Source organism: Leptonychotes weddellii, chromosome 3 (genome assembly GCF_054177405.1).
Source record: "Leptonychotes weddellii isolate Sample4059 chromosome 3, ASM5417740v2, whole genome shotgun sequence".
NCBI lineage: Eukaryota > Metazoa > Chordata > Mammalia > Carnivora > Phocidae > Leptonychotes > Leptonychotes weddellii.
This window is the reverse complement of record NC_138371.1, coordinates 153,334,936-153,358,879: the sequence shown is the minus strand read 5'-3', so window position 1 is coordinate 153,358,879 and position 23,944 is coordinate 153,334,936. Positions and strand designations below refer to the sequence as shown.

Sequence of the window (23,944 nt, the reverse complement as noted above, 5' to 3'; positions counted from 1 at the left end):
TTTATAATTGACCCATATTTAGCTGATAAAATAGTTCTATTGGTTTTGAAATTTTACCATAGCCAGCTTAACTTTAGCTTCTCAGAAATGTTTTATGGCTGGTTTAATCTCTCAAATGCACTTCTAGCCTTGACTGGTATCTGTTTGTTTTTTTTGTTTTTTGTTTTTTTTACATTTCTTGTCTGTTTTACTATCTAGGAATATCACCATTTTAAGTTAAAAACTGGTAAAGTACTATTCACTCTAATAATCGTACACTTACATAATAGTGAAACAAGGAAGAAGGTTGTTGATAGCCATCATATTTTTTATAAAAATACAGATATATGCGCACGTGCGTGTGCGCGGACGCGCGCGTGCACACACACACTTCTAATTAAACCATGGCTTGATTGTACTTTGGAGTTAGAATAAGGATGCATAAGGACTTGCTTGATAACAGTTTCTGAGTAAAGCAAACTTTAAAAAAAATTCTAATAAAAACTTCTCAAATTTTACCATGTTGTGAAATGTAAAGCACTGCCAATGTTGTACTTAGAAAAAGAGAGAAAAGACTAATGATAAATGTCCATATTAACACAAAAATGAATTTCTACCAAAACAAAGGTGATCAGTGCAAAAGATGTTTTGATTTCATGTTAGCATTTACAATATATCCACATGCCCTTAGTGTAATGGAATTTGACTTAACTCTGCTAGAGTAATGGAGTAATAACAAAAATAACACTATCGCTGTGTTTTTGGATGTTCGAAGGACGTCAGGAATCTCTGTAAATGCTAAAAATACGGTACAGTATACCAAACAAAGGGATGCTAAGAACATGTGAGGTCTAAAATTTGTGGATTGGGGCCAGCTGAGCAGAGCAACAAGTAGTTCATTTTAGCAGCATGCACAAACGCTTCTTTCACAGAGGAACACTCTGTCACGATTCCAACTCCTCTGCTCACCCGAAAAATCCCATACATGACATTTGCATTGACTTCATCAGCTTCAAACTGCACCATCATGAATACTAGCATGTATTTTGTATTCTTTGCATCAATAGCCAGGACAGGAGGCTAATCAGTGTACCACCAAGGCTTTAAACACAGAGTTGCCACAAAGAGCAATTCTCTCACAAAAACTTCAACTTCAAAACTGTCAATTTAGTCAGAGATGGGATTTTTTCTTTCCCCCTCACACAAACTGAACCTAAAGAGCTACCTGTGTTAAAAAGTTTTAATCCTTATGCTAAAATGTCAAATAATATTTTAAAAACCTGTTCCAGCTTCAACTAAGAGACTTCAAATTCTAAGTGAAATGAAGGCATTCACTGAACAGTATTATACATTAATATGACTGCTATATAGATTTAAAATTCTGTGATAAATTAAATGCCTTCATGTATTGAAAGATATTATAAGTAAGATATGGTTAGAGTATTAGTTGTGAGAATGAAACTCAGAGCCTTTATTTCTAGCATCTGATCCCAAAGGTGACCGTGTTTTGAGCAAATATCATGGGGTTTAGACCTGCCATAGTTCTTAGAAACTCATAAACTTCCAATGAATAATGATATCTTAAGCATGAGAGTGAATGACCATGTATAATATTTCAACAGAACAAGAATGTGAACATTTTTCTGTAAATACTCAATATCAGTGATTCTTTAAGATGATATGATTAAAGGGGGCACCTGGGTGGCTCAGTTGGTTGAGCGACTGCCTTCGGCTCAGGTCCTAATCCTGGAGTCCCAGGATCGAGTCCTGCGTTGGGCTCGCCGCTCAGCGGGGAGTCTGCTTCTCCCTCTGACCCTCTCCCCTCTCATGTGCTCTCTCTCTCTCTCGCTCTCTCACATAAATAAATAAATAAAATCTTAAAAAAAAAAAAGAAGAAGATATGATTAAGGGGCACCTGGGTGGCTCAGTCGATTGGGCGTCTGCCTTTGGCTCAGGTCATGATCCCAGAGTCCTGGGATGGAGTCCTGGGATCAAGCCCCACATCAGGCTCCCTGCTCAGCAGGAGAGTCTGCTTCTCCCCCTCCCTCTGCCCCTCCCTCTGCTCATGCGCTCTCTCTCGCTCGCTCACTCTCAAGTAAATAAATAAAATCTTTAAAAAAAGAAGATATGATTGAAATAACTTCGAAATAATGGTAGGTTATATACATATATATAATGTATATGTATATATATTTATACATACTTATACAAACATACAAATACACACAAGTTTTTTTTTTCAATTACAAATGGAAATTTGAAAAATATTACTTTCCAGATTTTTTCCCAATAAAAAATAAACTAAAATATCTGTCATGGGAGTTGAATCTATCACTTATCTAAAATAGATACAAGCAAAATTTGGATAAACTGATCAAGGGAAAAGAAGACAAAACATCCGTGTGTTATCTGAAACTGTTTAAAATTCTCCCTTTGTAATCATGTAATAGTTATGACAGAGAAATCTCTCCAGTTTCCCTTTTGTGGGAATAATAAACAAGTGATCATTACATCTATCTGTGTCAGACCGTGTTATAACGAGGTCAACACTTCGGTGTAGTAAAACTTTCAAAGCACATTTATAATTGAAAACCAACGTTAACAATAGTTTCTGAGGAGTTATTTTGCACCTGTGATAATAAGGTTTGACCTGTAATGTCTTTTTTTTTAATATTTGTAGTTATCCCAAAATAATCACCAGAGTTAAGTTTAGTTAACATCCATCACCTCACATAGCTACAGTTTTTTTCCCTTGTGATGAGAATTTTTAAAACTGACCCCCTTAGCAACTTTCAGATATATAATACAGTGGTTATAACTTAGCCACCATGCTGTAACTTACATCTCCATGAATTACTTACTTTATAACTAGAAGTGCCTACCTTTTGACCCCCTTCACACATTTCACCCATCTATCACCTTCCTGCCAATCACCAATCTGTTTTCTGTATCTGTGAGTTTTATTTTTTGTTTGATTGATTCATATATAAATGAGATCTTAAATTTATTTGACTTTTTGTTTCATTTATTTCACTTGGTATAATTCCTTCAAGTTCCATTCATGTTGTAAATGGCAAGATTCCCTTCTCTTTTATAGCTGAATGATATTCTATTGTGTGTGTGTGAGTGTGTATCACATTTTCTTTATCCATTGATGAACACTTAGGTTGCTTCTGTGTCTTGGCTATTATAATAATGCTTCAGTGACCACGGGGATACATATATCTGTTGAAGTTAGTGTTTCCATTTTCTTCAAATGAATGTCCAGATGTGGGATTCCTGGATCATACAGGAGTTCTATTTTTTTTTTTAAAGATTTTATTTATTTATTTGAGAGAGAGAGAATGAGAGACAGAGAGCATGAGAGGGAGGAGGGTCAGAGGGAGAAGCAGACTCCCTGCCAAGCAGGGAGTCCGATGCGGGACTCGATCCTGGGACTCCAGGATCATGACCTGAGCCGAAGGCAGTCGCTTAACCAACTGAGCCACCCAGGCGCCCCATGGAGTTCTATTTTTAATGTTTTGAGGAACCTCCATACTGTTTTCTTTCCATAGTGGTTACACTCCTTTACATTCCTACCAACAGTGTAAAAGTGTAATGCCTTGTGTACTACATAGGAACTACAAATCAAACACATGATCTCAATGCATTTAGAAGAATCTTCACAGTTAAAAAAAAATTCACATTTTGTTTTGTTTTTCTTTTTCAGAAACCATTAATAATGTGGCTTTTCAAAAAGATTAACCACTATGGTCTTTATATTAAAGTGTTAAAAAATATAGCCTGTTTTTTTCAAAACCAGAGTAATAGGAAGCCTACCATTAATAATATTCTTATTATGGCTACCAAAAACTGGATTAAAACTTGTAAAACATTATGGAACACCATTTAACTAAAATTTTTCTGAAATGATAGCATTAAACTAGCAGAAGAGTAAATTAATGAGTATATTAATTTAGAAATCATTAGCTCATATCTCATTTTAGCTGTACTGCTAAACAAATCAGAGTATCTGCAAAGATTTTATTTTTTTATTTTTATTTTTTTCTATTTTTTAATTTTATTATGTTATGTTAATCACCACACATTACATCATTAGTTTTTGATGTAGTGTTCCATGATTCATTGTTTGCATGTAACACCCAGTGCTCCATGCAGAACATGCCCTCTTTAATACCCATCACCAGGCTAACCCATCCCCCCACCCCCCTCCCCTCTAGAGCCCTCAGTTTGTTTCTCAGAGTCCATAGTCTCTCATGGTTCATCTCCCGCTCTGATTCCCCCCTTCATTTTTCCCTTCTGCTATCTTCTTCTTTTTTTTTTTTTAACATATAATGTATTATTTGTTTCAGAGGTACAGGTCTGTGATTCAAAGATTTTAATTATTTAGTTAAATGTGGTCTTAAACTAAACTCTTCTCCTGCCTATGTTGAAAATAGACTACAGATGATTACATTTCCATAGACTTCAAAACATAAGCTTCTTTTGGTTTGAAATAAGAATGTTAAGGTTACCAAGTATAAAGTTTATAACTGCTGTTATTTTGGATTATATAGAGTTATGAAAATCCAAATGTTTTACAAAGTTAAAAAGTATTCTTTTTTTTGCTCACTTATAACTCAAAAATCTCTAAAGTCATTCTGCCAAAACATGCCAAGAAGCCCAGCTTCTTGCCATATGTCTGCATAATCTTATCAAATCACTGCTATTCACGTGCACACTCTCACACACATACAAACAAGGGATGCCAAAGATTAAAAATATATGTATTTTACAGAAGCTTGAATTGAGACCATGACCTCATTTGAACGCAGTATGTGGCCTATTTCTAGGGTTATTTTTAAGCTACCATTAACAGAAGTAAGTATGTGTATTTTACTTAATACTTCCTGTATTCCCTCCTATAATTTTAATGCATCTTCCTAGTCAAGAATGATTGAAATAATCTAATAATACATAATTTATTTTTTAAACTTCATTTACTGTGTACAGTTTTCTTCATTCATCAGTTAATAATATGAAACAATAAGATAGTGAATGGTATTCAGAAAGCACCAAATAAGCACTAGCCATAATATAATAATCTATTTGATATTTACAGTATTAACTATTATTAAAACACATGTATAAATGGATTCTTAGGGCCATTAATGTCTTAAGTTCTTAAAATAATTAAATTCTATTAATAAGTTGTTAATCAATTTTTTTTTTCCTTTGGAAATATAGCAGTTCAGCAATCTGTTCTGAGGTCATGATTGTCCAAAGTTCCATATTTCCTGTTTCTAGATACCCATCACATTATCTTCCTATAATATTAGTCTTCAGTTCCAGGCTCTGTGAGAAAACAGACACAAGGATTGTATTCTCCCTTTGAGACATGGACTAAAGGGATTTTCAAATTTAGATGTTCCTAAGTGTTTAAAGAATACCTACTTCATGCCAAAAAATAATTAAAAACCATTCCTGTATGTCTATGTGTTGGGGGAAAAAAATGTGAGTGGGAAAAAGCAGGAGGAGGGAGCTCCTCTCCTTTCTCAAATATCACCACATTTTGTTCCAGGATAAGTAAGTCTCAAATGCTTTACGGTATAGGAGGTTCTTTCCAAGCTGATCTCTGTTCATCCCTCTATCCTAATATTATACTGATTTTCTAATCCAAATCACCATGTCAAGATGTATGTCCTTTTAGATCATAATTTGAATTTTGCCCCTTTACCTTTTCAATTTCGTATCTCTCTGCTACTTAAATTCACACTATCTTGTAGTTAATTTTCTTTGTGTCATTACAGTCGGTAGTGAGCTACTTTAGTTTTGCTTTTATTCTTAGTCCTAGCTAAAAGACCCAGTGTTTATTTAATATGCAAATAAATGAGAACATTTTTTTTGAAAAATACTGAAAACTGTATATAATCCACCCAATGGGAACTGACATTCAATCCCACTATAATGAATTTAGACTACTTCAATGGCACTCAGCCTTGGATTGCAAGTTTTGAAAGAAGTCAAGTTTTGAAAGGACCTGTTCCAAACACTTATATTAAAATACCTGGAGGGAGAGGGGACCTGGCATTAAACAGTTTTAAACTCTCCCAGGTGATTCTAATGGGTAAATATGGCTGAGAACCACAGGCATTGATGACCTTGTATCTACCTGTAAGGTGTAATATCCCATGCACTTATAAATTAGGCCAAGGCATCAATGAGCTAGGTGTTGTTGAAGCTAGCCTATAATGTGGCTAATATGGATCTATTTCTTGGGCACTTTTCCACGGCACAATAATGTGAGAGATTTTTTATGGAGTTCAGACCTATGTTTTATAACCTATCTCTCATGACTGGATTTGGTCACAGTTTTGCAACTTAACTGTATCATTTTAATCCCTTCTACAAAATCTCTTGCAGATGCTTCTTTAAACTTTATTTGAACAAGTCACTTTGTGTTTTTCCAGTGGCACAGTCTATACCTATTAATAGATTGTTCTAATTCTAGTCAATTTCCTGTTAAAAAATAAAATTCAGCCAAGTAAATTTGAAGATCTAATTGGTTTTATTAAAGGATTCATGAATCGGGCACCATCCCATCTGGCAAGCAGAGGGGAGCTGGGAGTTGTACAAATGGAAGGGTTCTATAGGAAGGAAGGTGGGGCATCCTTATTAGCAAAAGAAAAGGATTGTTCCAGGCAAGGTTGCTTTTTGTTAAGGGGAAAATCGCATTCTTATCCAGAAGATGACCTCATCTTCCTTTGGGGGATGGAGAGGGCCCACATGGCAGATTGCTTCATTGGCACCAATGGAGAAAATTCCTAACTGACCAGTTAAAACTACATTTCTGGGAGAGGTGGAAACTGCAGTTGGACTGGATATCAGTTTGGGGACGCAGCAAAAGTGATGCATTTTGGGCTATAGTTTTCTTTTTAACATTCCTAATTTGGATTGATTAAAAATCAGCTTCCCTGGGGCACCTGGGTTGCTCAGTTGGTTGGGCATCCAACTCTTGATTTCGGCTCAGGGTGTGATCTCAGGGTTGTGAGATTGAGCCCTGTGCTGAGTGTGGAGCCTGCTTAAGATTCTCTTCTTCTCACTCTGCCCCTCTCCTCTGCATGCTTGTGCCCCCATACCCTCTTGCTCTCCCTCTCTCTCTCTCAAAAAAAAAAAAAATTCACTTCCCTATAGTTTTCCTTGGTTCTTTGCACATGAAATAAATCTGTATTCCATCTGTAAGTCCATCGAGTATTTGAAGATGGTTATTATATTTATTTTTCCAAACTATATTTTTACATTCCTCTGTTATTTGTCTTTTGTATCACTCTGTTTGTAACAATTCTAAAGTGTAATACTGCACAAATATTTAATATTGTAGATGCGTAGTGAGCTAGCAAACATTAAAATAAAATATATTTTGAGATGACCATTTTATCTTGGTAAACTGAAGTTACCCCTGCCTCCCTACCTAGCCTATATTTTTATTGTGGGGTTTTATTTTTTTTTCAAAGATTTTACTTATTTATTTCAGAGAAAGAGCATGGGGAGAGGGGCAGAGGAAGATGGGAGAGAAAATCCTAAGCAGACTTTATGTTGAGCACAGAGCCCCAAGAGGGGCTTACTCCCGGGGTCCTGGGATCACGACCTGAGCCAAAACCAGGTGTCAGACTCTTAACAGACTGCGCCACCCAGGCGCCCCTATTGTGGAGGTTTATGTCCAAACACAGATGTTACTTTTATCATGGCTTAATTTTAGTTTTTTATTTCACAATTCCCATGATATATTTTTGAAGTTCAGTTGTTCTAATGTAAGAAAAACGGGATTTCTTGAGAAAGCTGGAGGCAGAGATGTTTTTCAGAGTCATTTGGCCACTAACTATGAGTTCTCCCTCTGGAAAAGTGTGGCCTTGCTCGTACAGAGTTTGTTTGGCTCAAGACCTCTATATATTTCCTTGAAAGAAGCACACTGATTGATAATTTAAGATTTTCCAAAATGTCAGCTGAAGTTCCATGCATGAAAGGTCAGAATCATGAAACAAACTGACATTTTGGAACCTGGCAAGACCTTACCTTGTTTGGGCGACTGCCTTCCTCTACCAAGGACTCTGGCTACATCTGTTTTGTCATAGTGGAAAACTCATTTTTATTATGACTTTATATCCTTGGATAACTAAATTGGGAATGCAGTCTGTGTAGAGTATATTTGTGCATGTGTGTGTATGAACATGTGTAATTGTATGCTTGGATTTCTGTTTTGTTTTGGAAGGCAGATATTCCTTTCCTCCTCTTCAGCTTGTCTGAAAAGCAACACTCATCAGGTGTTGTTTCTTCCTGCTCTGGCTGATCTGTGGCACCAACATCCAAAATGACTTTATCAAAGACATTAATAAAAATGCTGAAGAGAAAAGGAACAAAATAGGACTTTGTAGCCTACCACGTAAGACAGCTCCCAACACCTCCTACCTGCAATTTGAAAACAATCTCTTACTCAACATTTCTGGGGCATAATTTTTCAAATAGTTATATTGTCCTTCCACCATGCAAAGACATAAGAAGGCATCAGCTATGAACCAGAAAAAGGACCCTCACGAAATAATTCAATCATGATCTTGGGCTTTTAGCCTCTGGAACTATGAGAAATAAATTTGTTGCTTGTAAGCTAAAAAAAAAAAAAGTTTAAAAATGATGTCAGTAAGAATTCCACTGGCTTCATGTAGCAGAGGTTTATTTCTCACTACTGTTCTGTGCCCTCTACTGTGGGTTCTGTCTGTTTCTTAATATTCTAGAACCCAGGCTGAAGGAACAGGGTTATCTAGGGTATACTGGTTTTGTGGCAGCAGGTAGAATAAGCAGTGTCAAAACCATGCAATGGCTCTTAAAACTTCTGGTTGAATGTGATGTGTCACTTCTTCCTACATCTTGTTAGCCAGAGAAAATGCTATGGCCCATTGGCCCTGATGCAAATGGGAGAAGGTGGGTATATTCATCCTACAGAGAGAAGCACTGAAGAGTTATCTTATAGAAGGGGGCAGTGGATATTTGGAAAAAATAGTACAATCTACTACAGAGTTCTTTATGGTCAAGAGCCTTGCCTTACCCATGGCTGTATTTCCAGAACCAACAATAATGCACAGCACATAATAAATCTTAATACTTGTTTGTTTATTGAATGGAAGGATTGATGAATGGCTGAATGAATGACTGAATGATTAATTTTGTGGTACTAATTACAGATGCCATTGAATACCAAGCTAAGGCATTTAATATTTTAACTGTTAAAAGAATAAGGCCTCATTAAAAGACTTGGATAAAAAATATTATTTAAATAAAAGATAGCTAGAAATTTCTAGTGAAATTATAGAGCAAAATACAGTCAGAAGAAAATCCACCTAGGAGCCCTCAGAGAGATTGTTAAACATGCAGGTACTTGAGCTAGATCTTCTGAATCAGACTCTACAGAAGGGCCTAGATAATTGCAATTTTTTGATAGATGTATTTTATGATTTTAAAGTACCCTAAAAAAATAAAAGTGTCCTAAAGTTTGAGAACTTCTCACTGATGCATATAAAAACAAAGAACTATTACCTAAACTTTGAGTTTAGGGAATTTGTGGAGAAATGTGTTCTGGAGAAGAGGACAAAACTTATCATCAGAGAGAAGAAGCCATTGATGGGATAGGATTATCTGTTAATCCTGCCTTTAAGTGTACTATTTTCTCCCTTCCTTTTGTGAATATTTCTTTTTCCTCTAAAAAATGATAAGAGTTTGAAGTTAGCAATTACTCAGAGAATAACATCCTTCTGACTTATATTTGCAAATTCTAACCAGATTACTGGATTGTCACATGGAAGAAGGAGATGGAGGTGAGCAATGGTGCAATGAGGAGGTGGCAGGAAGAGGTAGAATGGGATAAAAGGTATGAGAGCTATACCAGAAATTGGAGGATACAAAATTACAGGCATATGACAGGACGTCTGAGCTGAGTTCTCAAACTTATTTTCAGATGTGCAATAAAGTATTACTTTTACTTTCTCAGAAAAGTAGAAGCATTTGGGATACATTAAGCTATCAAAAAATGTTATCTTTTTCAAATATATATTTAGTTTATCTTTTTTATAGAACTATTATTTTCACATAAATGTTCATTCTTTTAGATTTTTGTCTCCTGCCTATATAGATAAAATATATTCCGAATTAATATATAATATTTTGTATCCTCATAAAATTTTGAATAATCTATTGTTTTAGTATCTTGCTTTATTTAGTAATAAATATAAATAATATAAATTATGTAAATTAATAATTTTTAAACATCTAGAGCCATTCCTAATGTCATCTCTAGAATTTCTTTAAACATTCTCTAATGTCATCATCTCCTATGATTGTTATTGATGGGATGTTATCCATATTATATGATATTATGGTTGTTCAATACTTTCCCATTTTTTAAAAACCATCTTATTATGATAATACATTGATTAGGAAGACACTGGTCTGAGGCTACTTGCGTTTGAATTCTAGTTCTCCAAATTAACCACAACAAACCTCAATTTACTCATTTATAAGACAGATATAAAATACTGTCTATCTAGAGAATTACGAGCACTGAATAAAAGAATATGTTTAAAGGCATAACACATGATAGAGTAAGCAGTCAATATTATTAGACACTGGTGTAATAATTGTATTATAAATTATATGGAAAATATGTATTTACATATTTCATTGTGTACATTTTAATTTCATTAATATCAATACCTATTATATTACTATGTTGATGAATCTGACAGTTTTAAGATTTTTGACACATCAATTTTATTTTATAGTAATTTTCTAGAGAACATGCGTGGAGATAAACCTTCTGAGTCGTTGTATTCTCCCAAGGTTTATTTTTGTTCTCTCATTTTTAAAGTTTGTTTGGTTTGGATATAGAATTCTAAATTCCAAATCAGTTTCCCTCCCATCGGTGTCATATTGTTTGAATTACTACAGCCGTGTTCAACACCACCTGTGTGATAAAACAGGCTGTTATGAATTAAGATTATTTTTCAAATTTTCTTAAAACATTTTCTAGGGGCGCCTGGGTGGCTCAGTTGGTTAAGCAACTGCCTTCGGCTCAGGTCATGATCCTGGAGTCCCGGGATCGAGTCCTGCATCGGGCTCCCTGCTCGGCAGGGAGTCTGCTTCTCCCTCTGATCCTCCCCCTCTCATGCTCTCTGCCTCCCATTCTCTCTCTCAGATAAATAAATAAAAAATCTTTAAAACAAAACAAAACAAAACAAAAAACATTTTCTACATAATCCAGTTTTGGTAATGAGAAAGTTGACACTACTTTTATTTTCATTCCTTTGTAGGCAATTTGTCTTACTTCTAAAAGCTTTTCATATTCTCCATTTTTCTTTACAGTTCAATATTCTTATCATATGTATCTTGTGGGTCTCATGCTTACTTCTTAGTACCTTTACAGGCTTTATTAATAGACAGAATTATGTATTTCTTCAGCTCTGGGAAATTTTCTTCTAATATTCCAGATTTATTTTAAGAGTCTCTAGTTCTAATAAAATTACTAATGTGGTTACATAAATATATGCATTAAAATTATTTTCAACTTTCCCTGTATACTTGATTCTGTATATTCATTTTGACCAACATGTAAAAATTTTTTTTCAAAATGTATAAAATCTTGATCTCAGAGTATAAATGTGTCAGAAATCTAAAAAATTCATTAATGAAAGCACAAGCAGGGTGGTAAAATTGATACAAAGAATATTTTTCAATATATTTTATTTTTTGAGAGGTTTAAATTTACAGAAAAATTGAGCAGAAAGTGGAACTTTACCATATACCACCTCACATTTCCTCTAGTTTCCACTATTATTGACATCTTACATTACTATGGTATATTTGTTAAGATTGATAAGCCAATATTGATACATCATTAACTAAAGTCCATATTTAACCTTAGGGTTTACTCTGTGTTGAACATTCTATTGGTTTTGATGATTGTATCATGACATTTATTCACCAATACAGTGTTATACAAAATAGCTTCACTGCTCTGAACTCTACTGTGCTCTCCTATTCATCCCTCTCTTTCCTTCCAACCCTTGGCAACCACTGATTTTTTTTTTTTTAACTGTCTCCATACTTTTGCTTTTTCCAGAATGTCATGTAGTTAGAATCACACAGTGTGTAGACTTTTCATATTTGGCATCTTTCTCTTAGCAATATGCATTTAAATTCTGTATTGTCTTTTAATGGCTTGATAGGTATTTTTGTTTTGTTTTTAGTGCTGAATCATACTCCATTGTATGGATGTACCACAGTTTGTTTATCTAGTCACCCATTGAAGGACATCTTAGTGGCTTCCAAGTTTTGACAATTATGAATAAATCCTCCAGTGAGCATTTGTGTCACCTCATATCATTGCCCGCATTTGGTATTTTGGGAGTTTTGAATTTTAGGTACATGGTGGTATCTCATTGTTTTAATATGCTATTCCCTAATGATACATGATGTTTAGCATCTTTCCATGTGCTTATTGGCCATCTATATATCCTCCTTAAGGAGTTGTCTGTTCAGATCTTTTGCCCATTTTTTATTGCATCACTTATTTTCTTATTTGCTTTTAAGGTTTCTTTGTATTTCTGGACACTAGTCTTTTATCCAATAGGTGTTTTGCAAATATTTTCTCCTAGTATGTAGTTTCCCTTTCATTCTCTTAACAGTGTATTTTCCAAATTAGAAGTTTTTAATTTTAATGAAGTTCCAATTTATCATTGTTTTTTTTCTTTCATGGATTGTGCTTTTGGTACTGTATCCACAAAGTCATTGTCAAACCCAAGGTCACCTTGATTTTCTCCTATCTTATATTCTAGGAGGATTTTTTTGTTGGTGGTGTTTTGTGTGTGTGTTTTGAGTGAGAGAGAGAGCATGTGTGCAAGTGCACATAGTGGGGGAGGGGCAGAGGGAGAAAGAGAGAGAAAATCTTAAGCAGGCTCCATGCCTGAGCTGAAATCAAGAGTTGGATGCTCAACCAACTGAGCCATCCAGGCACCTGTATTCTAGGGGAGTTTTTTTTTTTTTTTTTTTTTTTTCTAGGGGAGTTTTATAGTATTATTTTACAGTCAGGTCTGTGATCCATTTGGGGTTAATGTTTGTGAAAAGTATAAGGTCTGTTCTAGATTCATCTTTTTAGGCATGCAGATGTCTAGTTGTCTCAGCACCATTTATCAAAAAGATGATCCTTTTGCCATTGAATTGTGTTGCTCTTTTGTCAAAGTATAGTCACAACTATACTTGTGCAGAGAAGGGAACATTTCAAGATTTGATTGTAAGAATTAAGAAATAGGAGTAAAAATTGCCAGCTTATTTACAAATTTATGTTCAGAATTTTACGTTTACAGAATTTATGTTCTAGAGGCAATATAATCATGATTTGGGGTGGTTCTTGTCAGAAATCATTTGCATCCCCACTGAATAGAATTCATAGTTTAGCATGAAACTGCAGATTCTGGGTCAGAATCAGTAGTAAATAGTATCTCAAACAAAAGCACATTCCATACAGATCTGAACTCAAATGTCACATCTTCAGGGAGGTCCTTCCTGACTATGCAACTTTAAGTAGTCTCTTCCCCAAGAACATTTTATCTGATGATGTGTTTATTTCCTTCTTTATATTCCTAGCCCCTGTGACTTTTAGTGATGAATAATAAGGGTAAAATAAATAGGATATCCCATTTTTCTAGCCCCCTTATATTTAAGTTGGCTTTGTGATTTGTGACTACAAGTAATGAATCACTTCAGGCATGAGCGTAGGAAAGCCCATGTGAGGCCTTCCATTTACATTATAGCCTGCTGCAAAATGCAAGATCTTGTTTGGAGGTGGAGGAAGAATGTTAAGATCTGAGCAGGCTAGATGACTGATTAGCTACGTGGATGGCAAGAAACAGTGTCCTCTAGACAGATGTTTGAGTCTACAGCAGACATAGGGCAGCAAGAAATAAACCTCTGTGTATATAGAATTTGTGTTGTCTGTTAGCACAATAAAACCCAAGTTGTCCTAATTAATACAGTATGTACATATTAATACAGTGAATTAGATGAGTGGTAAAGGAAAATGAAGAAAATGTGCTTACCCCAATGAGAACAATCCTAAATGCAGCAAAATAATCTCATTACAGAACATGAGTGAATTTATTGGGTCAGGTCAAGCTTCCAGAGAATTATGGGTGATTTCAGTCTAACTGTATACACGTGCGTCACGTTTGTGTGACCCATGTACTTAGTAGTCCCTTAATTAACTAAAGTAAAAACCAAATTGAATCTAGTAATGAGATTCTCCCTGAGTTACTCTAAAATTTCCAGGCAGAAGAGCCTACAAAGCAGTAATGAGGGTAGGGAGCAAATATCAAAGATCAATCCCAGAACCAGTAAGTCAATCCTCACTTTCTATTTATTTGGTTAATCTTCTCAGGTTCAAATGTTGGTCTTCATTTTTGTCTATGCCTATTTAATTTTGTTCTCTATTTATGTTGTTCTCTGCTTTCCTATGTCCTTAGAGCACTGGAAATTTATAAACTGCATTTGTCCCATGTCTCCTGGCTGGCTTTCTAATAGGTTCTGCCGATGGGAATCATTGTTGATAGAGATCAGAAGGGAGGAGAGAAAGACGACCTTCCTGGTTCTAGCACAGCAGTTACAGTGGTCCCTGGTTATCTGTTTTCACTTTCCATGGTTTCCATTACCTGTGGTCACCTGGGATCTGGAAGCAGATGATCCTCCTTCTGAGGTATCCTCGGGAGGTCATTGGTTGCCTAATGCTATGTCACAGTGCCTACATCACTCTCCTCACTTCATCTCCTCCTGTAAGCATTTTATCATTTCACATCATCACAAGAAGAGTGAGTACAGTACAGTAAGATATTTTGAGAAAGAGATCATATTTATATAACTTTTGTTCCAATATACTGTAATTGTTCTATTTTTATTGTTACTAATCTCTTACTGTGCCTAATTTATAAATTAAACTTTATCACAGATATGTATGTATAGGAAAAAACATAGTACATATGTACTGCCCAGGGTTTCAGTATCCACTGGAGGGGTTTCTTGGAATGTATCCCCTGTGGATAAGGTACAGGGACTACTCTATTGGCAGTTGTTAGCATTACTTAGAGCAGAGGTAGCTGTAAGGTATTATTGGATTTGAACACTTTGCGATTGTGTCAATGCTGATCATCTTATTAGTGTGTCCAGAACTATTATTGCAGCCTCTTCTGGCGTGCAGAAGCTGATGTAGGCTGGTGTCCTCCAGTTTAGAGACATTATTAGCAAATCAGATTTCTTGGTATTATCTCTTCTTCCATTTTATTCCTTCAGTCCCTGTTATCTCTCTTTTGATCATTCAGCCCTCTGCCACCTGTGTAACCATTCAGCCTCTTTGAACAACATAGATTAATTTCCATTTCCCTGCCTTAACTATAGAGTTCATAGTGACAATACCCTTGACATATTATAGGAAGGCAACGATGAGGGACTTAGCAATTTGTCTAAAACTAATGAGTGAATGTGATATAATGTATAGCAAATTGGCATATTTTTATATTTTACATGAACGAATTCCTTTAGTAATCTGCAGTCTCTTGAACAATCATTGAAAATTGAAGTAAGCAATCACAGGCATGTAGATACCCTGAAATAGTTGTCTAAAGTTTCATGCCCTAAAATTCATATACTTTACTCTGTTGGATATATCTTGGCATTTTATTTTATATACTATTCTAATAAGCTCTTTTTTTTTTCAGCCCAAAGCAAACTACTTTAGAACAACAATTTTATATGGAGGTGTTAGAATGACTCTTAAAAGCACAGTGACCAAAACCAAGATTAATAACTGACAGCTTAAACATAGAGGAAAAAGAAATACCCAAAAAGCAAAACATAGGAACTATTAAAGTATTATCATACAGAAAAATGTATAGAGATACAGTCATTTTTACTGCTTTCAAAATGTCCCCACATGTCTAAGATAGTAAATTTTCCTATGACATTTAGCCATTAATAATAGTTATTTTAGCTTTTAAATTTTAAAATAGTAGGAGTATATGGTTGGGTAAGTAAAATTACATAACAAATATAACATGTTTTAATTAAGTAAAATAAGTGCAGAAAGAGCTCTGATACCTAAATGAGAGATACCTAAATGTTCATGGGAAGTTTCAATTTATATTGCTCTTCCCAGCATAATTTTTATTTGCCAGAGAGAGAGAGAGTGCAAGCAGGGGGAGCAGGAAACAGAGGGAGAAGCAGGCTTCCTGTAGAGCAGGGAGCCCGATGCAGGGGTTCCATCCCAGGACCCTGGGATCATGACCTGAGCCCAAGGCAGATGCTTAACCAACTGAGCCACCCAGGCGTCCCTCCCAGCATAATTTTTAATGGTACTTTCTTTCATACTTACCACTGTTTAGGTTTGTACACTAAGGCATGGCTATCCTATCTACTGGTAATATATTTATCATTATTGTAAATCATGTATTTTGTTAATATTCAGCAGCCAACACAATTTCTGACACATAGTGGTAGCAGCAAAAATTCTTGGTTGTCCTGAATATCCATACCTCCATACTCCCATTTTTCCAAAGTATACATTCCAATTCAGAATACACAGGACTTTTTCTTTTTTCTTTTTAAGGAGTCAAGTGTGATTGTGTGGGTAAGTTCAGGTCAGATGGGATATGGACAGAAGGGTAATCTGGAAGCTTCCAGAAATTTTCCTTAAGAGAGTTGGCAGATATATTTTGACGTTTTCATCTCCTCCTTCCTGTCACTTCTTGGGATGTATATGTTCCATTTTGGAACATGAGGTAAGGGGGGCAAACCCTTTCAAAATATGGCAGAGTTCTAACAGGATAGTCCTTGGTTCCCTGGGGAGTTCATAGACCAGACACAGTAACTAGCTCAGGACCACTCACATCCAGAGTGTGTTTACACAAGAGAGATATAAACATATAAGGCACTTATTTGTAGCCAAATGTAGTCTTTACTGAACTAATGGATTGTCAATAAATGCCCACAGATTGAATCAATTATTTAATCAAGATCAAGCTAACATTCAATCAAGCTAAGAGATAATGTTTTATTTAAAATGATTTTAACTGCAAGGTGCAGAAAATCCAATTCAAATTGCTGTGAACAGTATTAATATATATTTAATCATGTAACAGGAATCCTACAGTGAGCATAGGATTCAGGGTCTGATGATTTAATGGCATAGTAGTAACACATTTTATGCATACTCTTTCCATAGTCTTACTCAGTCATTCTTTGACAGTCATGGTCGATTTAGAATGATTGTTGGAAGCAATAGCAATTTTATTCAGCAGGAAAGGGAAGACTATTCCCTAGATTTTATAAGTGGAAAACTTTTCTGAGAAGCCAGTGGTAAACTCTTGTTGGCTTCTGTTGTATTCATTCCTTTCATTGTGAGAATACTATATGTTGATTGATTTAGGCTGGGGTTTCTGGAGCAATAAATGGCAAGAGGATGAGATACTCATTAGAGTCTTAGACTATTCATAGCCCATCCAACAATTTCATTAAAGTGGGGGGTGCGTGGGATGGTGTAGGTGGACACTTGGGAAAGCAATGATAGTCTGTGGAGTTCAATGATGATATCTTCTATTGCCTAGCATGCCTGCCACCTGACATAGATACTTCCTTCCTTTTCATATATACTTTCAACCTAGTCTCATGTCTAGCATCTCAATGTAATACACATCCCTCTTCATCAGATACACATATCTTTCTTCATGGCCTGGTATGTACATATAGCATATCTATCCCCAATGTATGTGTATAAATATAGAAAAATTTTTAAAAAAATACTAAAGTGAAGAATCTCATTTGTAAAACTTTGAATAGAAAAGACCATCCAGTTTCATTTGTTCACATAGCACATCATATTAGAGAGGAAGAAATAAGAACTCTTTGAGCTGGTTGTAGAGTCCTCTTTAGGAAGAGTCCTCATGTTTACTGTTTCCATGGCTTCATCTAAGATTGATGCATATTACAGTTTTATACTAAATTTTAAGTTATACTAAAAACTATTGTCTGCCAATGAACTAAAAGTAAAGTCTAAGTAAAAACGGCAGAGTATTATATTCCTAAATTACTTCAGCATTATTACTGATACCATAGTACTAACGAGGAACACTGGAAAAAAATTGAAATAATTATCTAAAATACTTAGCTCTAAGAACATTATTTTATCTATGCAAATTGTTACCTTGGCAAGTTCAAAAATGATCTATTTTGTTATGCAAATTACAGAGGAGTTATGTTTAATGAGAGTGAATATAGAAAAATATGTTTGGGGCAGTTTGCTTATATATTTTTCCTTAAGTTTGCTTTATAAGTAATCATTTATACATTGTCTATATTATTAGAGATTGAAGTTTAGCAGCTCATCACCATCTATTTAACTTTTTGTAGAAAAGAGTATTCAAGAATACGGAAGTAGATTTTTCTTTAAAGTTTTGTGGGTTTTTTTTTTTTTTAATAAATTTAGCTTCAGGACTACTTTTCTCTAAATATTCCTAGGGCTACAATGATCACTAGTACAGAGATTTCAAATCATTTGATCTACAAAGTTATACCTGGCAGGTTGGTCTTATTTTTGCTCTTTTATTTCATTCTTTTGAGTATTTGGCAGGACTAATCATGTTGATTGATATGTGGTAAAAGAGACTGCTGGGAAAACTGCTTCCAAGCAATGTGTTGCTGATGAAAATGGGGCAATTTAAGGTTTTTAAATAAAGATGGAATAACTTCAGTATTACAAAATGCATGGATTTCAGTGGGAATTGGAATAAGACTTCTATTTGGACTGATACCAGTTAATAGTTATGCTAACCTGCAAATGCCATTAGCATTTCTGTCAAAAGAAAAACTGAGACTTAAAAATGCCTAGAAAAGTTTTCTTTATTGTTACATGATAAACCAGTCTGGGAAAACTATATAAGGTGTTATCAAAGGTTACAAGGTGAATTGTACATTTCCCTTACTTTAATACATATGCTTTTACTCTTCTCAACTTTCTTGATTAAATTATAATATGGTAAGAACAGATAATAAGGCACATTTTTCAATCACATACTTCCTATTTAAAATTATTTCTAGTTATTATAAAGATGTTATAATAAAATGTATCTCTAAAATACAAGAGGTTTGAAGCAAAGGGGTAAAGACACTGCTAGAATCATGAAGAGTTCACTGTCTTGTCAAAGAATACCATCTGAATTCCACAGGGAACATGCTCCAAATTCCACGAGGAGAAGCACATATCTGTTTTACTCATGTCTGGGTCACGAGTAGTTAGCACTATGCCTGGAACAAAAGAGATGCTCAACACATATATTGAATAAGTGAATGGACAGAATGTTGCAAGATCTTGTCTTCTTCAAAGAAGGGTGTCAAGACAAATGTCAAATGGGTTCGTGAGACTAATTTGATCTAAGCCTATTAACGCTAACGCTGTGCTTGGTGGTAACCATGAAAGAGGAAAAGAAACAGGGATTTTTGTTTGTTATGCAGAGAAATGAATTCTTTTTCCCACTAAGAAAGCTCATGTTTTTTATAAACTTATTACCTTCATATTCTATAATTATTTTATATTTGTGTATAAATGAATAAGGAGGTATGTGCCAAAATGTCTATCAATAGACAATTCCAATAAGGAAAATTCCCTTATCTATAATGTCAATACACCACTGTGAAAAGTAACATCAGAATAAGACCACATATTGATGTTTAATACTTTATTGCTTAGAAGTTTCAGACTTTCCAGTGATGTTGTTTTGTGTTCTACCTGTAATCAGATATAGTTTTTGCATACATCAAGCAGGATCACACTCAAAACAACGGTGGAAATAGACGAAAACAAACAAAAAACAGTATTGCAGGGAATTTGCACAGTTTAGTATTGCTCAGACTGGGAAAGCAAAGAGGGGAAAAGTCCCATTTGGGAGGAAATTCACTACCTTAAAAGATTTTTCTAGGATTTCAGAAATTCTCTAAAAAAATAAGTATTTATTTTTGTTTTTGTAATTCTAAACCCTGAGAATACCTTTTAATTCTGTAGGACTTTAGTGTGGAAACAAACATCCACACATTTTTAGAAACAAAATTCAAAAATTAGTGAATACTAAAAGAAGGGCATTCAAAGAGACTAATGAGCCTGATTTAAAGATTTTTTTTTTTAATTTGTCAGAGAGAGAGAGAGAGAGAGCACAAGCAGGGGGAGTGACAGAGGGAGAAGGAGAAGTAGACTCCCTGCTCAGCAGGGAGCCCGATGCGGGACTGGATCCCAGGACCCCGGGATCATGACCTGAGCCAAAGGCAGACGCTTAACCGACTGAGCCACCCAGGCGTCCCATGAGCCTGATTTAAAGGACAGTTTCCTGCTTCCCTGCTCCACTCAAGCTCCTGTGCATGTTCTCACTGACATTTAAAGGCATGCACAAGATGTTTTCCTGCTACTGACATATTTATTTAGAAACTGCTTTTTTACAAATGTATTTGAGGAGTGTGGCAGTTTTTCCGTAACAGATATACTTAACCTCCATACCTGTACATAGTAACTGCAAACAGAGTGCAAACAGAGATGAATAGTAATAAGTAACGGTCCAGAGGAGTGGTTATCAGAAGAAAATGCTGGGTTATAAGGGAAATCAAAATGTTTTACAACATGATACGACCCAACATTGCTATCTCAATATTTGCCAGTAAAACCATGGAATTTATAATGTAGATGACACTAATAGATGCCAATAGATCTGGTTACAGTGGGTACAATTTGAAATTGTAGAGGAATGATGAGTCACTATAGCTTTGAAAATAAATAAATAAAAGGAAATTACCCAGAAAGCAAAAAAAAAGGTAGTATTAGAGATGAATGTTAGTAAAACGTAAAACCCCACTAAGAAATACTTCTCAGTATCACTCCATATGCCCAGGATCTGTACTGCTGAAAAGATAATAGAAAAAATACCAATAAGTCTGGATAAAAGTGATAAGGTATTAATTTGGTTTTATGTGGTTGTGTTTTTTATGTGTGATTTTCTATGTGTGATTGCCTCTCATAGAATGCATTCTATGAGGGACATCAAGAAATACATATATATGTAAATGTATATATTTTAAAAAATATGTATCTATATGCATATATAAAGAATGTATATATATACACATATATAAAGAATGAAGAATGATAGACATCATTAATAGCAATCTGTTAACTTTGAGTCCCAGATAAACCTCATAAAACATTCAAAAAACTATATAAACACTAATCTTGTGATAATTTCAACACTGATCATTAAATAGGCTTTTTAAATTATTTTGCTATGGTAAAAATTCATGAGTTTCAGATATATGTTACTAAAAATTATATGATAAAATAATTGAACTTTTATATGCTATGTAATTTTCAGTTGAAAATCACATTTCTTGGAAGAGATTTATAATGATTAATAATAATAATAGGAGATAGAATCTTCAAATTAATAGCAAATACTTAATGGAAAATATGGGTAAAATGCCAAAGCTTTATGAAATCAGATTATCCCTACGCAAATAAATATTTTATTTGCCATAAATTTACAAATGATTGCATTTTCTTTCTTTGTAATAATATATACACAAATATAATCACCAATGGCCTTGTAGATATTTTACAATATCCAAGACTCTTTCAGTCATAAAAATAAAAGAGCCAGTTATTTTGCTAGCAAAATGAGTTTATTTAGGAATAGCAGAGGAATTGCAATTTGGACAAGCAAACTATGGCAAACAACAGTCAAATGTGAAGAGACAAAGGGAAGGTCAGCTTTAGCAGGTTTTAGGGAGGAAATTGGGAAGGGCTGTTGGCACAGAAGTTCATTGGAGAAGAGCAAGAATATGGTTGTGGCGGTTTCTCATTGGCTGCAAGTGGTGGTTAGCGTGCTGTTGCTGGGGCAAGTAGAGATCTGCCTTACTTTTCTTAAAAGCAGGAGATAAAATTCCTATGTGAAAGGTGCCCTGCCATTTCAGAATAAGAATACTACTCTTCCGCAGGTTAGGCGGACTGCAAGGAGTGGTACGTGTAGGAGAGCGCCCCCTTTAGGGCTTCCCGACTCCATTTTAAATGAGGTTTCCTTTACTCGTGTTCAAAACTCTTTTAATACCATAAAGTTCTTATTCTTAACTAAATTTCAGGCTGAACTCATCATCTAGAGGCAGTCTCTTCACCTCTTGTCTTTAAAGCAAGTTACTTCTTTAATTTAAGCTTTGTTTCAAGTGTAATTGTGAGTGAATAAATTAATCATGTGCTATAACATAAAAAGAGAGAGGACAATAGGCCTCAAAGGAGAGGTGAATGCAAATGAACTGAAGAATTTAATGCTCATTCTCAGTGCAATATTATGATTTTCACTTGAGCAGATGAGAAATAGTGGGGGTGTGCAATCTGAAAATCATCAGTACAGTTAGCTCTTCCCTGTTCCCAAACTAAAAATCCATCAACAATCTGAATACTAGAATATAACTCCACAGTCCAAAAGCCTGTAATGTTGCAAACTCATCTGTACTATTGCTCTACGTACAGCATACCAAATGTAACAATTTAATTATTTAGCACCTATGTAAATTTGTGTGTGTGTGTGTGTGTGAACTTGTATCTTGCAAACACCTGCTTCAACCATGCATAATGTAAACAACAGTCCCAATGAGAGGGGTTGTGTATAGGATTCTTCATAGATTTTTCCAATCTATTTCATCCTATTTTGGTAGTGTTGCAACTGTGTCTGAAAATTAGAAAAGACATGTAATGACTTTTATATTTCTTATTGCCTAAAGCAAATAGGTCACAGAATAATTTAGATGGCAGTTACATTTTGTTATTTTGACAGTTTCCAGAGAGACAGCAGTGAAATGGAAGCTACTTTCACCTGTGTCTAGATGTCAGGAATATTCTATATTGGCTCAAAATATAAAGAGATTTTGTAACTTACTAGTGATATTTGAGAACCATCTGGAACTTATAACACCTTCAATACTGGGTTTTGAGTATTGAAGTAATTTAGCCAGAGCCAGTAGAATCAAATGTGTCATTGATTATTTCCCCTACTACTGCACAGCATTAATTTGGTAGATGGAAAATTATTTTTTTTATGTTCTTGAGTAGTCCATGGAATATATACCCCACAGGCTAGATATCTGTGTCCAATTCCCACAGAAGACAGTGGGTGGCGGTGGGGGGGGGCAGGTAGAATCACCACAACACATAGCTTCTTCATATATAACTCCTAAGGAATAGAGCTTTTGAACTTAATGAGGCATGTAAATAAATTCATTTTTATGAATCACAAGGACTTTGAGGATTTGGACAACAAAGACTTCATCACTTGACTGTAGCAAAGCAACTTAGCATGCTATTTTTCCTGGAAGCGTATCTCTCAAGTTCCTGGTTGGAATTTCTTTCTCAATCTTGTCTTCCAATTAAAAGATTTTGTGGAATTTCTTTTGATTTATGATGTTATGAAATGTAGAGAGTATGGTCTGTGGCACGAAACAGTCCTTGTTCAAAAGTGCATTTTCAGTAAGCATTAGGTGAGTGAGCTTGGAAGAGTCATTCAAACCCTAGACATTTCAGTTCCTTCTCTGTGGTTTGCAGTGAGAATAGCTGTTTCAGATTTAGAGAATAGGTACAAATTGCACATCTAGCATAGTGCACATACCAGATACTACAGGAATATCATGGTACTCTATGATAACACTTTTTAAGACTTCCATTTTAAAAATATATTGCATGTCATTAAATTATATACAATGATGTCTGCGAAATTACCCAGATGTTTGCTATTCTGCCCTTGAACCCAGTGATCCTTGTTTATTAATTAATAATAATTACTAACATTGATGTTTTGGTGATGTGTTCTTCTAAATT

At 34.9% G+C, this 23,944-nt stretch overlaps 1 long non-coding RNA gene across 2 annotated transcripts in view; it reads left to right on the top strand.

The window, feature by feature from the left end:
• LOC145720679 (uncharacterized) overlaps nt 1–23,944 on the top strand; it is a 131,961-nt gene that overhangs the window by 51,244 nt on the left and 56,773 nt on the right. The window lies entirely within an intron of this gene.